Genomic DNA, 15,292 nt, shown 5'->3' with positions numbered 1-15,292 from the left:
TCGAGACCATCCTGGCTAACACGGTGAAACCCCATCTCTCCTAAAAATACAAAAAATTAGCCGGGTGTGGTGGTGGGCACCCATAGTCCCAGCTACTCAGGAGGCTGAGGCAGGAGAATCACTTGAACCTGCAAGGCAGAGGTAGCAGTGAGCCAAGATGGTGCCACTGCACTCCAGCCTGGTGACAGAGTGAGACTCCATCTCAAACAAAAATAATAATAAAAATTAAAAAATCATAGTGGTTATATTATGGCTCGATCATTGGATAGCCATGAAAAATTTGGCAAGTTGCTAAATTACCCTAAGCTTCAATGTTTTCATCTTTGAAATGAGATACAATCCCATTACTCCATGACACGGTATTATTGGAAGAACAAATAAGATTGTATACATGCCCAGTCTCGTGTCAGACAAATTATAAGACATTTTTTAGGGAAAAAATAGTATTGGAAGTTGAATGGTACTTGAGAATTTTTTTCTTCCCAAAAAAATATGAAATGGGGAAAAACACAATCGAGCAGTTTTATATTAATCTTTCTTATTTAAGAACAGGAAAGATTATACCTGGTTTCCCGGAGGATTGCTTGAGGAGTGTCAGCCCATCAGGACAAGGGAATGCAGAGAAGGCCTGGCTAACCCACAGACCTCACCAGCATGGTCTACCTGCCAAAATGAGAGAAAATGAGAGCCAGAAACTCAGGGACCCAATTCTCCCCTCCTAGACCTAGTATCCTTATATTAAACTGCTACTTCCAGTGTTAAGAACTCCACAGAAACCAAAGTACCCACAAATAATAAGAACTGTTTGCCTAAGAGTAAATGATCACCACACATTGATTTCATCCACTTTAGCCAGGTGAGGTGGCACACGGCTGTAATCCTGGCTACTCACGAAGCTGAACTGAAAGAATTGCTTGAGCTTGGAAGGTCGAGGCTGCAGTGTGCTGTGATTGTGTAATTGCGCCACTGCACTCGAGCCTGGGCGATAGACCGAGACTATCTCAAAAAAAAAGTTTGCTTTGTAACCCACAGAATATATGCCTAAAATGTTGTTTTCTTATTTTATTTTATTTATTTATTTTTTTGACACGGAGTCTCACTCTGTCGCCCAGGCTGGAGTGCAGTGGCACGATCTCGGCTCACTGCAAGCTCCACTTCCCGGGTTCATGCCATTCTCCTGCCTCTGCCTCCCGAGTAGCTGGGACTACAGGAGCCCGCCACCGCGCCTGGCTAATTTTTTTGTATTTTTAGTAGAGACGAGGTTTCACCGTGTTCGCCAGGATAGTCTCGATCTCCTGACCTCGTGATCTGCCCGCCTCAGCCTCCCAAAGTGCTGGGATTACAGGAAGTGAGCCACCGTGCCTGGCCCTTATTTTATTTTTTTAAGATCATTTATAAACTATTTCTTGTTAGGAAAAATATTTATTTCTTAATTATTTATTATAATTATTATTATATTTATTTCTTAATTATTTATCATCTGAACAATGTATGACATGCTAATATCAAAGAGCACTGGAAGGAGATTTACAACCAACCTCTGGCAACCTTACTGTCTAACTTGGGGTAACCCCTGCTGTTCAAATGAGAGAAAATGAGAGCCAGAAAAGTTACCTTCTACTACTTCTAAGTTAGCATTAGAAGTTGAACAGTACTTGAGAAATTTTTTCTTCCCTAAAAAATATAAAATGGAGAAAAACACAATTAAACAGCATTATATTCATCTTTCTTATTTTTAGAATAAGAAAGATTATGCCTGGTTTACTGAAGGATTGCTTGAAGAGTATCAGTCTATCAGAACAATAGCATTCAGAAAAGGCCTGGCTAACCCAGAGGCCTTGCCACCCTCGTCTACCTGCCTAGTTGGGCCTTGCTGGAAGCACTTGTGGCTGCCACCTACAGGCCTGCTTCCAGCCTATACGCCTTGTGGCAAAAGCTGCATGGCATTTGGCAGACTGGAAAATCATGCAAATATTCATGATCTGGCCAAAATCCCTAAATGAGGGTGAGCAAGCTGTTAAGAGAAATTCAACTGTATCCTATTAAATGCATTTGCAGGAACTTATGAAGATGTTTATCTCAAGGAACAGGAGATTTGGGAAGTACAGGTTGGTCATCATGAAATATCTGACAGTTTATAGTGTAAGGTGGGATTGACACTAATCTAGTGATTCCAGGGTAAGAACTAGGGTTAACAAGTGGAAACTGCTGCCTAGTAATTAAGAGTAAAGGCTGCAGTCATCTTGGCTGTGGTGATGGTTTCACAGATACACCATGACGTATTTTATACTTTGGATATGTGCAGTGTATTTTATTTCAACTTCAGTAAAGTAGAAAAGAGTATAAGCTATAATGTCAGATAGTTTGGGCTCTATTGCTTAGCCACTTACTATCAGTGTGATCTAGAACAGAGATCCCCAACCCTTGGGCTGTGGACAGGTATTGCAGGAGGTGAGTGCAAGTGAGCCAGCAAAGCTTCATCTGTATTTATAAGCCACTCCCCATCACTCACATTACCCCCTGAGCTCCACCACCTGTCAGAGCAGCAGCAGCATTAGATTCTCATAGGAGTGTGAGCCCTATTGTGAACTACACATGAGAAGGATCTAGTTGCATGTTCCTTATGAGACTCTAATGCCTGATGATCTGTCGCTGTTTTCCGTCACTTCCAGATGGCACCGTCTGGTTACAGGTAAACAAGCTCAGGGCTCCCACTGATTCTACATTCTGTTGAGTTGTAGAATTATTTCCTTATATATTACAATGTAATCATAAGAGAAATAAAGTGCACAATAAATGTAATGAGTTTGAATCATCCTGAAACCACCACCTCCCTCCCCAACAGTACATGAAAAATGTGTCTTCCATGAAACTTGTTCCTTGTACCAAAAGGGTTGACGACTGCTGATCTAGAACACATTCTTCAACCTCTAATACATCTCCTGGAGTCAATATGAAGTTAGGTGAGATAATGCATATAAAGTGCTTAGCATGGAATCAACATGTGGCAATCATTTACTGTTAGGCAAACAATTACTGTTATTTTGAGGTACTTTTTCGTTGGCATTCTTAAAATCGGAAGGAGTAGTTTAATATACGGCTACTGGGCATAGAAGGGGAGAATTGGGGCCCTGAATTTCTGGACCCTTTGAAAGGACATCAAAGAGCACTGGAAGGAGAGAGATTCACAGCCAACCTCTGGCAACCTCACTCTCTAACTTGGGGCAACCCCTGCTGCTCAATTAAGAGAAAATGAGAGCCAGGTAATCTTGGCATTAGAAGGAGCTTTTTGAGACTGGCTGGTCTTACTTCCACCCAGTGGTCCCAGTCTAGCCATGAGATGTTCCTGCTTTCCTCATGTCCCTGCTCTCAGTCCCTCTGCAGAGAGCTCCTTCCCCAGTCAGCACTCTGCTGGCATCTGACAGCCAGGGGGCTTGCATACCAAACACTATTAAGTAGTTAAGTGTTTAAAAACAGGTTGTGAGAAACACATTCATTTCCTGTTTCTTGCTGCCTTACTATGTGATGTTGAACAAGTCATTCCACTGCTCTGAGCCTCAGCTGACTAATCTGTATAATGGGACTGATATTACTGTCCTACTCTTGTGATATTGTAAAGTGCTTGTTTCTGCTCAGCACAGAGTTAAGTGCTCCATTAATGCCAGGTCATGAGATTATCATGCACATCATGAGAGGTAGTAGGTAAAATTGGTAGATATAGAATGCAGTGCCCAAGTCCTCAACTCACGAACCTGTGCAGCTACTGACAGGAGAAGGCCAAAGGGCTTTCTTTCTCCCTAGATAATTCAGGTACATTTTAGACAATGGTTCTCCAGCGCTAATGTACCTGCCTTTGTTCTCCTAACCTACTGGGTTTGCTACCTCCCGAAATTCCACTTTCCCTTATTGAATTTAATACCTCAGTAATTATCCTTAAATTTGGATCTCCAGGTTTTTCTTTGCTTTGATCTTTTTAGCCCCATGATAGAACGGATGGTCTCCAGCTTATACCTTCCTCAGATGCGAGCATTTCATATGTCCAAGCAGCAGCTGGCCTGCCTCCTACTCAGTGTACCAGTGACCTATAGGCCCTATATTCTGCCTTCAAGAATCTGTGACTGCTCCTGGGTACGCAGCCTGGAACCTTCTTTGCTGGGGCCTCTCAACCCCTGGAACATGTTAGGCATCACAAGAGCCTGGCACCACTTTCCCTCTCTCCCTAAAACATCACACACATACGCAAACACAAACTCACACACACACTATTGGAGCATGAGCCCTGGTCACACTTCCATTAGATCCAATGGTAACAGTTGCCTCATCATTCCTTTCCACTACATTCTTCACCCCTTTCACTTACTTCGGAAGGTCTGTTGCTAATATCTTCAGTCCTTTTGGTCAAGGCCCTGTCTCTGACCCCAAATGTCACTCACAAAGCCTAATGTTGTGGTTAACAATATTTGCAATTACTACTAAAATATTTGATGGCACACATATGTTAAAAATGAAAAGAAGTTTTCTGGAAGATTATTTGTTAATATTTATCAAAGAGGTTATCTGTATAATAATCATACCTAACATGAATGTTTGCCATGTACCAAACACTGTTGTTAACTCTTATTTTCCTATCTTCAACTCTAGAAAACAGAGACTTGCGTTACTACCACTTTATCCCACTTTTGGAATTCTCATAAGTGAATCATCTCAGATTCATTCAAATTGTATGTATACAAAAATGTATCACAGCATGGTTCAAATTGAGTTATATCCATATAATGGAATATTATGCAACCATTAAATATCAGAACATTCAGGAATGTTTAATATTTTGAAAAGGATAATTAAATATTAAATAAAAACAATATATGCATATTTTTATACAACATGAGCCCGATATTATCCATGGGCACATAAACCAAAAAAGAAAACAAACAGAGAGAGATGTGACAAAATCCTGACAGTGAATATCTCTGAGGGAGAATTCCTTGCTTTATTCCCTTGTCTCTGTCATTCAATTTTCCACAATAAACATGCTTTAGTGTTATCAACAGAAAAGGTAAATGTATTAAAAATATATTTTGCTATAGCACAATGTAGTTAAGTTTCGCTTAATTTCTGCTGGAGCCCAAGTGTCCTGCTCATCCTCGGGAGCTTCACAGTCTCTCCGATGCAGTCCACGGATGTGAATTAACATTATTTCCAAAGAAGAGGACCCAGAAATGTAAGGAAGTTTAAATTTACTCCAATGTACAGAAAATATCCAAATAAAGCAACCTATGGTCACTTAGTGCCAAGAAATGAATCCTCATTAAGGACCCACCAAACTTCCTGCACTGCCCTTAGAAATGGAAATTTAGCTACCATGTGTTAGGTTTTCTCTTTTCCACCAGGATGTTTTCTTCTTCCAGGATTTTTTATCTCAGCGATATCCTTGGTTTCTTTCCTCCCCACCAGCCCTTGTCTCTCCCAAATCTAGTCGGTCCTGGTTCTGTTTAAATCCTGCCTGGAGGTGCCTCCAAACAGACTCCCCTTCTGACCTGTGAGCCCGAACAGAACTGCATGTTTGTGCCTTTGGTAAAACTGGGCCACCTGAAGCACCACCACTTTCTTTCTTTTCTTTTTTTTTTTTTTTAGATGGAGTTTCACTCTTGTTGCCCAGACTGGAGTGCAATGGCGCAATCTCAGCTCACTGCAACCTCCATCTCCCGTGTTCAAGCAATTCTCCTGCCTCAGCCTCCCAAGAAGCTGGGATTACAGGTATGAGCCACCACACCCGGCTAATTTTTTGTATTTTTAGTAGAGACAGGGTTTCACCATGTTGGCCAGGCTGGTCTTGAACTCCTGACCTCAGGTGATCTGCCTGCCTCGGCCTCCCAAAGTGCTGGGATTACAGGCATGAGCCACCACGCCCAACCCAAGCACCACCACTTTCTTTTAACTACCAAAGAACTTTGGCAAACAGTTGATTCCAGGAAAAAAGCTGTTTCTTTCTCTAGGGGGAAAATGTAACAAATGCAAAATCTTTCATCTAACTGCAGTAAAAAATAGACACTTCTCTTCCATTTTAGTCATTATTTCTAGACATATTGAAAGGAGTATGGATGTCTAGTCTCCCATAATCTGGACCTAAAGCCAGGCTCTAGAATGGGTTAGGAGAGCATGTGCAAGACTGTGAAGGTTGTTCATCTACAAAATAGGGCTAATAACTTTGAGGACTGTTGAAAGAATAAAAATTGTACATAAATGATAACATAAGTATACATAAACCTAGCACTCAGATCTTTGTTTCTAATGCCATTCTCCAATAAAAGGAACCAAAGCTCCTTGGAAAAATGGCTGAATCTAGGACTGAGGACACAAATATACAAGATGAGCCTCTTGTAGTGCCAGAACATACAAAAGTGCTTAAAAAATTAATGAGGATGGGTCAAATGGGTACAGGAGAAATGAAGGAGCTCCCAATGGCCAAAGTTGGAACTATCTGAACAACAAAAAAAATCAGTACTGTTTTATAACCCAAAGTATAAATAAATATTTGTGAACCCACACTGATATAAATAAGTTATAGAATAAATAAACAAATGAGCGAGAAGAGAGAAATCTCTCATGCAGAAGAATTCAAACAATTTATGTAGATACTACACGCTTGCTAATTATAGGCTATTCATAGGGATTTCCTTCCAAAGAGTACAGTATAGAAAAGAAGGAAGAGAGAAGCTTTGCAGTGGAGAGATTTGACTGACACTACGCCAACCAGCCAGGTGATCAAGGTCAACGTCCACAGTGGCAAGTCATGCTGAGAGTATGTTATCCTTAATATAACGGGATAGGAATGGCACTTTGCCTCTGTGCACTTCCTTCCGAAAGCCCAGAATTCTAGTCTAATAGTGAGAAAAACGTTAGACAAATCCCAATAAAGCGACACGCTACAAAATACCAGTCTAGTAGTCCTTAAAATTGACAAGGTCATCAAAAGCAAAAGTAGTTTGAGAAACTGTCACAGCCAAGACGAGCCTAAGGAGAAATGACAACTAAATGCAACCTGGTGTCCTGGGTGAGATCATGGACAGGATAAAAAGCATCAGATAAAAACTAAGGAATTTTGAATAAATGACGAACTCTAGTTAATAACAACATAGCAGTATTGGGTTTTTGTTCTGGTTTTTGTTGTTGTTATTGTTGTTTTTGGTATTTTTTTGTTTTTTTGTTTTGAGAGAGGATCTCGCTCTGTCACCCAGGCAACCATAGCTCACTGCATCTTCAACCTCCCGGGCTCAAGCAGTTCTCCCATATCAGCCCCCAAGTAACTGGAATGACAGATGCACACCACCGTGCTCGGCTAATTAAAAAAAAAAAAAATTATGTGTGTGTGCAGACAGGGTCTTGCTACGCTTCCAGGCTGGTCTTGAACTCCTAAGCTCAAGCAATCCTCCCACCTCAGGCTTCCAAAGTGCTGGGATTACAGGTATGATCCACTTCACCCGGCCTGTATTGGTTACTTAATTGTGATAAATAAACCATACTAATGTAAGATATTAACAATGAGGAAAATTGGGTGTGGGGTATGTGAGAACTCTCTGTGCTATCATCACAGTCTTTCAATAAACCTAACACTATTCAAAAATGAGAGTTTATTTTTTAAAAATTACACATACAAATATGCTTTACCAGCAGGGCATGGTGGTTCATGCCTGTAATCCCAGCACTTTGGAAGACTTGAGCCCAGGAGTTCGAGACCAGCCTGGGCAACAAAGCAAGACCTATCTAAAAAATAAAAAATTTAAAATTAGCCAGGCGTGGTGGCACACACCTGTAATCCTGGCTACTCGGGAGGCTGAACTGGGAGGATTGCTTGAGCCTAGGAGGTCGAGGCTGCAATGAGCTGCGATTGTGTAATTGCACCACTGCACTCGAGCCTGGGCAATACATCAAGACTCTGTCTCAAAAAAACAAAGTTTGCTTAGTAAACCACATAACATATGCCTAAATTGTTGTTTTCTTATGTTTTAAGATTATTTATAGGTTATTTCTTATTAGGAAGAGTATTTTATTTCTTAATTATTTATCATTAGAACAATGTATGACATGCTAATTATAAATTATATACTAGCAAAATCTCAATGCATTTTTATTGATTTTTTTTTTTATACTTGACAAATGGGAAGGGGAAACTATCAGGTGACGTGAACAGAATGGAAGGATAAAGGACTGGAATAAAAGGCCTCATACCACCACAGCGTTTACCTTTATTTTCTCCTCATACGATTAAACTCAGCCTCTTAGCATATCCTATTCTTGAGTAAAGCAGGGAGGCAGCGTCACAGCAGTGAAATCCACAGGCTCTGAGTTCTCACAGACCAGAGCTTGCATCCTGGTTCTCTAACACGTACCAGTTGTGTGGTCAGGGGAAATAATTTATCTCTACAAACTTCAGGCTCTTCATATGGGACCAAAGGGTAATAATATCTCCCCTTAGGACGGTTGCTAATATTAAATGAGATGACGTATATACAATGCTTAGCACAGTGTATATATAAACTCAACAATTGGTAGCTATTATTATTATTAAAGGGGTGTAAAATTTGGCCAGACATGATTGTAAAAGCAAAGTAGAAAATCAATATCTGGCCAGGTGCGGTGGCTCACACCTGTGATCCCAGCACTTTGGGAAGCCAAGGCGGGTGGGTCACCTGAGGTCAGGAGTTCAAGACCAGCCTGGCCAACATGGCAAAACCCCATCTCTACTAAAAACACAAAAATCAGCCGGGCTTGGTGGTGCAGGCCTGTGATCACACCTATTCAAGAGGCTGAGGCAGGAGAATCCCTTGAACCTGGAAGGTGGAGGTTGCAGTTGCAGTTGCAGTTAGCCAAGATTGCCCTCTGCACTCCAGCCTGGGAGACAAAGACCTGTCTCAAGAAAAAGGCAGGGCAGGGCAGGGCAGGGCAGGGCAGGGCAGGAACGGGACGGGAAGGGACGGGACGGGACAGGACAGGAAGGGACGGGACCGGGAGGGGAGAGGAGGGGAGAGGAGGGGAGGGGAGGGGAGGGAAGGGAAGGGAAGGGAAGGGAAGGGAAGGGAAGGGAAGGGAAGGGAGATCCATGAGTTCAGAGAGAGATATAAATAAACAATTGAATAAATAAATGGGGAGAATAAATCTTCTGTACAGAATTCCAGATAATTTATGCACATAGGGCTCCTCAGACAGGGCTACACAACTCTGCACTCCTTAACCCTGGCTGCTGGTAGTGACTTCCTTCCACAATGCATGGTACGGGGGGTGAGGAGGAAGTAACCTCGCGGTGGAGAAACCCACCAAACACTGCTCAGTCAGATGAAGAAGGTTAATTTCAAAATTGATACATCATGCTGCTAGCATGGCGTGATGAGCATGGCACATTACCTCTTATGTTCTTCCTCCCTAAAACCTACAACTCCTGTCTATCCATGAGAAAAACATCAGACAAACCCCAATTGAAGGGCATTTTATAAAACACCTAATACCCCTCAAAGCTGTCAAGGTCAGCACAAACAAGCAAAATCTGAGGAAATGTCATGGTCTAGGTGAGCGCAAGGAGACATAACGCTTCAATCTAATGTGGTATCTTGAATGGAATCCTGGTACATGAAAAAGATATTAGGTCTGTGAAATAAAAAAATTTTAATAATAAAAGGACGTTAGGCAAAAGTAAGGAAGACTGAGTTATGGACTTTAGACTTCAGTTAATACTAACACATCAATATTGGTTTACTTGTTGTAATAAATGCACCATACCAATGTAAGATGTTGACCAAAGAGGAAGCTGCCCAAGCAGTCAGATGGCTTGGGCCAGGAGTTCAAGACCAGTCTCAACAACATGGTAAAACCCGCCTCTACAAAAAATACAAAATAACAATAATAGCCAGGCAACACGTGCCTGTAGTCCCAGCTACTCAGGAGGCTAAAGTGGGAGGATTGCTTGAGCCCCAGAGGCAGAGGTTGCAGTGAGTCGATATCATGCCACTGCACTCCAATCTGGGGGACAGAGTAAGACCCCATCTAAAAATATAGGGGAAACTGACTTTGTTTGGGATATATGGGAACTCTCTATCCTATCTTCATAATTTTTCTGTAACTCTAAAACTATTGTAAAATAAAAAGTTCATGTTTTAAAAAAGCAGTGGGAATAGAATGCTTGTTACAGTAATTGGGAACTACCTGTTTTAAAGCAGTCTTGTCTTTGTTTATTAATTTGTTAAAGTAATTGAAGTCTCCATGATAGCAATGTCAGAATTTAGATCTAGATGGATGGTATGAACTAGTTTAGGTTTAAAAAACAAACAGAACATCCTCAGTTTAGTGGGATGCCTCTGCCCCCTAGTGTCTTAACATTCAATCTGCGTTTAGTGGCAGAGGACAGCCTGCAAGCTTCAGTCACCTGATGTTTCAAGGTCTGGACAAGAGTGGAGACATTCTCAGAGCACCTGACCTACTAGGATCATATTCCAGTTCGTTCGTACACCCAGAACCTTTGCACCGCTGAGTGGTCCTTGAAGACACTGGTACACGCACGTGAGGGAACCAGCTGGTGGGAATGTAAAAGGCAGGAGAGCAGTTTGACATGTGACTAGGACGCCTTACAAATGTGTATAGACCAGGTGCAGTGTGACTCACACGTGTAATTCTAGCACTTTGGGAGGCTGAACTGGGCAGATCACTTGAGTTCAGGAGTTTGAGTCCAGCCTGGGCAATATGGCAAAATACCCTCTTTACAAAAAAAAATTTACAAAAATTAACTGGGCATGGTGTGCACGCCTGTGGTCCCAGTTAGTCGGGGCAGGGGATGGGGGTGGTGGGGAAGGGAATAAGGGCTGAGGAGGGAGGATGGTTTGAGTCTGGGAGGTGGAGGTTGCAGTGAGCCGAGATCACTGACATGGTTTAAATGTTCATGATATAATGTTTAGCAAAACTCTAAACAGTGTGTTCAAAACTTTAAGGAATACCACAGATGTACTTTAAGGAATACCACAGAGAGAGATATATATATCTATATATATATAATTATATAAAATATGTATAAATATATAAATATAAATATATATTTATATATAAATATATAATATATAAATATAAATATATAAATATATTATATTTATATAAATATAAAAATATAAATATAAATATTATATATTTATAAATAAATATATAAAAATATATTTATACATATATAAAAATATATAAATATAAATAAAATATATAAATAAAAAATATATATATAATTTTATATATATATATATATATATATAATTTGTATCTACTATGCTAGCAGCATCTGAGACATACATCTGTGGTCCCACCAGGACTTTGATCTCAGCCTTATCTCAGCCCTTTACCATCTGGTGGCAAATGACTCTCTGGAGCACCTTCCCAAGGCTCCTGGACCACAGGCAATTGGGAATGTGGCCTTGCCCAGTTCTTCTCACTGCCACTGCAACAGGCTGGCATGAGGGGCTCCTCAGTGAACCTCCTTCCCTGACTTCTCAGGTTTCCCCAGGAATCACAGTACAGTTTTTCTCCACTCGAGGTTCCCATCCCTACCACTCTAGAACTTCTAGCATCCCACAAGGTGTGGGGTCATCTCTGAGATTTACACCAGCACCCAAACCCAATCATAGTTACCAAATCTCTCCTCCCTCAGCTGTGGAATTTTATTGAATCCCAGCTCTTATATCATTCATTCTTCCAAAATCAATTATCTATAAAATAAAATTTAGCTTTTGTACACAAAAGTCAGACTTTCAAATTCAAAATCCTTTTTCTCCAGGTAAGGTCTCTTCTAGGACTTCAAAAATCTATTTAGAAAACTTAAGTGCTAATAATTGTTTTCTTTCTTTCTCTTTGCATTCCTGCTATAACCTTACCCTGAATGCACATAGAAAGGCCTTGTGGGTGGTTGAATGATGAGGGGAGGGAGGAGAGTAAACGGGAACTAATCTACATACACACACATGTATATATGTGCATATATGCATACATGTTTATATAAAGAATAGGGAAATTCATTCTACAAAAGTTTTAATGATTGTCTATGCATTATTTCTTCTTTTTAAATACGTTTCCATATTTTCCAAATTTCACAAACAAGTTTTATATAATCAGAAAAAGAAAATTATATATGGAAAAGAAACAGATAAGATGTCTGCCTCCGGCATCACCATCCACAGTGAAGGAAAGTAGGGAACACAAGCTTTCTGTTGGCCACATCTCATCTGCAGTTCCTGGTACTTGATCTTTGACCTTATTGATCACTCTCTCCTTGAAACACTTTTTCCTTAAATATTGGAACACCAAGCTGTCTTAAGCTCTTTTTGTAGTTCTCTATCCATCAAAAACCTAGATCTCAGCTAGGCACAGTGGCTTACTCCTGTAATCCCAGCACTTTGGGAGGACAAGGTGGGCAGATCACTTGAGGTCAGGAGTTCAAGTCCAGCCTGGCCAACATGGTGAAACCTTGTCTGTAATTAAAACACAAAAATCAGGCAGGTGTGGTGGTGTGCACCTGTAATCCTAGCTACTTGGGAGGCTGAGGCAGGAGAATCACTTGAACCCTGGAATGGGGGGAGGCTGCAGTGAGCCAAGATTGCGCCACTGCACTCCGGCCTGGGCGACAGAGTGAGATTCCATCAAAAAACAAACAAAACAAAAAAACCTAGATCTCAAGCCTGAGTCTGATTCTGTAATGGGACAAAACGTGTGTGTTGAAGGCGGGTGAGTGGGGAGAGGGGGGCAGTTGGTGAGTATGAAGCAAGAGGGTAATTTACACGTAGGAGTAATGTGACTCATTTGTAGCCAGTGGGCAGACTGTGGTAAAATAAAGATGACCATATATCCCCTTGAATCTGGAAGCCTCTATGACTATTTTGACCAGTAGAATATGGCACCAGTGACATTTAAGGCTCAGATCTTAAGACACTGGCAGCTTCCACTTTCTGTCACTTGGAATACTTTCTGTAGGAGTCCACTTTGTCAAAAGTGAACTAGTCTGAGAATACTCTGCTGTGAGGAAGCCCAAGCTAACCACATGGATGTGCCATTTGAAGAGAGACATAATAAAATGGTTGTCGTTCTAAGCCACTAAGTTTTGGGTTGTTAGTCACGCAGCAATAGATAATTGGAAGTTTCCCTCCTATAAAAGGGGTTAATACTATCCTTGTGGCTATATAAGAGGAGCTATAGTGAGAACTGCAGCCATATTAAACTTTAACTATCATCATGGAAGTTTCTAGAATTACTATGGAGGAAGAGGCTTTTCTGTATAGGAAAATACTTTGAAAAGCCCATTAGGAGTAGAAGGTGAGATCCTAGGGGATGAGTTGACAAAGAGAAATAAAAGATATAATCAAACCACTTTGAATTTGAATTGCGCAGGAATTTGGAGGTAGGAAAGAGCAGAGAATAGAGAAGCAAGTAGAAATAAGGGAACAGAAATGAAGGAGAGGCAAGAAATGTGGCCAGGGAACAGAGATCAAGTTTCAAAAATAACTGAAAGGCTTTTTAAAAACACAGGCATCTAACAAATTTGATGTTGATTGTATATCCATGGGGAAAATCTCTATTAGATTAGCAGCCCCTGGCGCAGTTTTTCTAATTAATTACTAAAATACCTGAAAATCCCTATGTCTCCAAAATGTCCATAAAGTTTGCTACTAGTATAGATAACTTTTGTGACATTTCTGTTTTGTTTTTAAATTCAGGTGGAAATTTTTTTAAGTATCTGAGTGCCACTCATAGGCTGACTTGGTACAGAAGAAGGATAACAGATGCCATTTCCTAAACTGAATTAATTTAGACATAGTGATTTTCAACCAGAGGTGATTTTGCCCCCCAAGGAATACCTGATAATTTCCTAAGGCACTTTTGATTGTCTTGACTGGGACAAGGACTGGGATGGGGCAGGGAAGAAGGACAGCAACTGGCACCAAGTGGGCAGAAGCCAGGGATGCTGTCAAGAATCTTGCAGTGCACAGCCTCGCCATCCACCAGGAAGAATCTTCCAGCCTAAAATGTCAATAGTGCCAAGATTGAGGAGTCCTGATTTAGAGGAAGTCAAAGATCCAAATCAAAGGTGTCCATGAGAGCCTAAGCTCCCTGCAGGAAGTACAGGAATCCTGAAGAAGACATTAGACTTTCCACGATCCATGGAATGTGGCTTGAATCCATCTTATGTAAATTATCGGGCAGAGGGTGATTCTAATTAACCTCTAGGTTACGGCATCAAATAAGAAAAACTAATCAGTTAAAGTTCTTAATTGCAAGTAACAGAAACTAACTCTGGAGAAACTGAACAGAAAAGGAAGGTATTAGGTAGTAGTGGGCAGCTCACAGAATCTCTGGAACAGTTGAAGGACCTGAGCTGGAGGCTAAGTAGAAAAAAACAACACTTCAAAGCATCCTACAGAATGGTCCATGAAGATATCGGTGCCTCCACCACTGGCACAGACACTGCTGGAATAAAGGAAGGATGAATGTTCTGGCAATCAAGATAGAATAGATGCTTCCAAATAAAGAAAGGAAAAAGAAGCAGGACCTCAAAGTTTCATTTTGAAAACATTTAATATCTTTCGGCCTTAACACGAGAAAGTGAAAACTCAGCCACGTAAGCTCAAAACCTCAGCGTCATTGTTGACTCCATAATAGTAATCCAAGTCAAAATACACTTGGATAAATACATTGCCCTCCTAACAGGCCTTCTGGTTTTAGTCTTCCACCTATAACCAACACTACATCCACTGGTAGAGTAACCTGCTATTTGGATTACGGTGCTTCCCTGCAAAGAAATTATGCATACATTACCTTTCAAAACAAATCCAAACATAATTTGACATCATTCACAGCACTCTGTGGTCTGTTCTGGACCTACACTCCAGTCTTCTCTCCCACTACTCATCTGGTCAAATGATTTGCTTATTGAGCCCTAAGCATACTTGGCAAATGGTTTTCTTTCTTCTGCACCTTTATTCTCACCATTCTCTCTTCTGAGATGCCTTTTCACCTTTTATCTATCTAAATCTCACATTCGTCCTTTAAAATCCAGCTCAAAACTCACAGAACACCTAACAATACCACCAACCTACTTTGTGATCTTGAGAAAATGATTACATTTCTCTGAACTTAAAAAGTACAAAGCGGAACATTGTATTTTGTATTCGTATTACACAATGTATACAATTAACATCGCATTTTTATTACATTTTGCTGAAAACTTTGTACTAGGAAACCCCATTGTCTACACTGTGCTCTAGTGGAACTGGAA

The sequence above is a fragment of the Macaca mulatta genome, chromosome 2 (genome assembly GCF_049350105.2).
Source record: "Macaca mulatta isolate MMU2019108-1 chromosome 2, T2T-MMU8v2.0, whole genome shotgun sequence".
Taxonomy (NCBI): Eukaryota; Metazoa; Chordata; class Mammalia; order Primates; family Cercopithecidae; genus Macaca; species Macaca mulatta.
This window is presented reverse-complemented; position numbering follows the sequence as displayed.